This window comes from Herpailurus yagouaroundi, unplaced genomic scaffold (genome assembly GCF_014898765.1).
Source record: "Herpailurus yagouaroundi ecotype Mexico unplaced genomic scaffold, PumYag 140, whole genome shotgun sequence".
In the NCBI taxonomy this organism is placed as follows: Eukaryota; Metazoa; Chordata; class Mammalia; order Carnivora; family Felidae; genus Herpailurus; species Herpailurus yagouaroundi.
This window is the reverse complement of record NW_024412395.1, coordinates 534554-537533: the sequence shown is the minus strand read 5'-3', so window position 1 is coordinate 537533 and position 2980 is coordinate 534554. Positions and strand designations below refer to the sequence as shown.

The 2980-nt window shown below is 46.6% G+C and overlaps 1 protein-coding gene across 3 annotated transcripts in view; it reads left to right on the top strand.

Moving 5' to 3' along the window:
* The first annotated feature begins 2771 nt into the window (after positions 1-2771).
* Positions 2772-2980, top strand: part of FAM168B (family with sequence similarity 168 member B) — a 33808-nt gene continuing 33599 nt past the window's right edge. The window contains exon 1 of one of the 3 annotated variants that reach the window (XM_040474696.1): positions 2772-2865. The gene's annotated coding sequence lies outside the window, so the exon portion shown is untranslated. Of the gene's footprint in view, positions 2978-2980 lie in introns of all 3 variants that reach the window. The other 2 variants (XM_040474697.1, XM_040474695.1) reach the window with 2 other exon arrangements.

Sequence of the window (2980 nt, the reverse complement as noted above, 5' to 3'; positions counted from 1 at the left end):
GGTGTATTTCTGGGTTTAACATTATATATATCATTAGTCTGTGTATTCGTATTTCAGTGACACACTGCTTTATTGAGGCTTTTATTTAAAATTTTTTTTTTAAAACTCATGACCCCAAGAGTCAGATGCACTACTGACTGAGACAGGCAGGTGCCCCTTTAATGAGGCTTTTAAATATGTTTTCTTATTTGGTACGTCTAGTTGCCAGCTCCCTCCCTATTACTCTTTATTTTCAAAGTTTTCCTGGCAGATTCTTTCTTTTAATTCTTCTTGATTATTTCCTAGAGGCAAATTAGAATCACTTCATCTAGTTAAAAATAATTATTGGCGTTTTATAGGAATTGCATTTAAATTTGTAAATTAACTTAGGGAGCATTGACATCTCTTTGATGTTAAATCCACTTTTCCAAGAATATGTTTTTCTCCACGTTTAAGTGTTCTTTTGTGCCATTCAGGTATTATTCAAAGTTTTATTCACGTCAATCTTGTGCAATTCTTTTTTTTTTTAACGTTTATTTATTTTTGAGACAGAGAGAGACAGAGCATGAACGGGGGAGGGGCAGAGAGAGAGGGAGACACAGAATCGGAAACAGGCTCCAGGCTCTGAGCCATCAGCCCAGAGCCCGACGTGGGGCTGGAACTCACGGACCGCGAGATCGTGACCTGAGCTGAAGTCGGACGCTTAACCGACTGCGCCACCCAGGCGCCCCAATCTTGTGCAATTCTTATGAAAGTTTATTGCTAGGTATTATGTCATTTTATTTATGTATGTATGTATGTATGTATGTATGTATGTATTTATCTATCCTGTAAGTATCCTTGTATACTATTGATCTTTTATACCATTTCATTATATCTTCTAATTGGTTGTTATTTAGATACATGATAGCTATATATTTTTTTCATTTTGATTATTGGTTTTTGCTGAATGCTCTTATTGTTTGTATAGTTTTTCAGACAATCCCACCTGCTTTTGACTTCATGTGTAAGTGAGAAGTAAAATTCTGTTGTGTGAACACTTAGGTTTTGGTCTTGGAGCATTTCCTAGTTATCCTGACAGAAACCGGTAATTTAAAAAGAAAGAAAGAAAGAAAAGGGGGCACTTGGGTGGCTCAGTCGGTTATGCATCTGACTTTAGCTCAGGTCAGGATCTCATGGGTTTGTGAGTTTGAACTTCGGGCCCTCTGCTGTTAGCAGGGAAACCGCTTTGGATCCTCTGTCCCATTCTCTCTCACAAAACAAGGAAATAAAACTTAAGAAAAAAAAAAGAACAATGAAAAAACAAAGAAAAGATGCTCAACACACAAATATATTAGGGCAAAATTCTGTGGGGGCAGTGGAAGGAGAAAAAGGAGCAATTAAACTTTTAGTTATAGAATTTACTCATGTCTTTTTTAAATGGAAAAAAATGCGAATTGAATCACCATAGTGTTTATATTCTCATGGATGTTTTAAAAAGTAACATTGTTTTTTTACAACTGTCAACATTTACAGCTTGCCAGGAATCATCTCCTTTGAGACTACTTTAATCTGTACCCAGAACTCTTAACAGATATGCTAGGTAGAGTCTTGAGGAACTGTATATAGTGAGTGTCCCTCCAGATCCGGTTGTTACCTGCACAGTCAGCAAGATAAACTGCTGGTTTCTTTCTGTTGAGTACAGGCCCACAGGATTGTCCAACTCTCTTCAGACCCTTACAAGAGACCCATCTCAGCCTGCATCTCAGGATTCCTCCACCTTTCTCCATAGCCGACTCACGGACTCTCAGTTCAGGCTAGGACCTTGTAGGTTCTGTTAATGTCGTGCAAGTAGCTAGAGGTGTTCTGGGAAAACTAAAACTCAGAACTCCCCCTTTACAAGCAAGCGCTTTGACGCCAGATGTTGGGGTTTGAATCCTTAGTGGGCTTTCTAATAGCGTGTTCTTGAAAGCTTGTCAGCCTCTTTGTGTCTTAATTCCCTCAATTGTAAAATGATTTATCACAAATATTGAATGACTTAAGGAATGCAGAGCACTGGAAACCATGATTAGCAGAGTGAATGCAGTCAGTGCCTATGCCCGCAGCCTCTACGTGGTGCCCCAGCGTCGCTGGGACGTGCTTTGTTGCGACGGTCCTTAGGGTGTTCAAGGCCGGGCTCCCATGCCGCTCTGTGGGATAGCCCTTCACCTGCACGCCACCACACCAGCCCTGGCTGGGGGTGCTGAGTGAGCCTTCTACTCAGTTGCCACCATTGGGCATCACAGCCAGGACCGGGTCACACACCACCACTGCACCTTTGCCGTCTGCATTTACACACAGGTTCCTGCAGTACAGTGGCAGGATCGTACGTATTTTAAAAATACGAAATGAAATGCATTTTTTCTAAGAAATCAGTACAATTCTGTAATTATGTTCCAATACGTTCTTTCCATATTGCATTAGAAAGGCAAAAATGGCGCGAGGAAAAAGTCCATAGTAAGCACCTATTCCTTAAGGTCAACACAGACATCCCCACGGGCGCCGCTAGCTGCTCGGGCTTCTCGCCTTACAAGCTCCGCACGACGGACCCTGGGGTAGCCCAGCCAGGGGTCGCACCACGCGGTGCTCCCCGCAGATTCCATCCGGGCGTCTCTCAGACGCCGGCGGGAGCGAGCACGCCGCCACCCCAGTCTGGACGGAGCCATACAGTCACGTGCCCGGCGCGTCCCCGCCGCGGCGCGCTCCAGGCGGAAGTGAGGTCGGTGGCTCGGTGGCTGCGCAGCGTCGGCGGGGAGCGCGGGCTGCGGAGAGGCGGGCCGGGCGGAGCGGAGCGACTGGAAGCGCGGGCCGGGGAGGCGGCGGCGGCGGAGACGGGGGCCTCGCGGCTCAGCCCCCGCATCAGAACAGGTCTCCGCGGCGCTCGCCCTTCGCCGAGCCCTACCGCCGAGCCCGCCCCGGGCCGGCGTGCGCTGGTCATCAAGGCCCAGGCTGCCGCTGCCGCTGCCGCTGCCGCGGCGCGGTG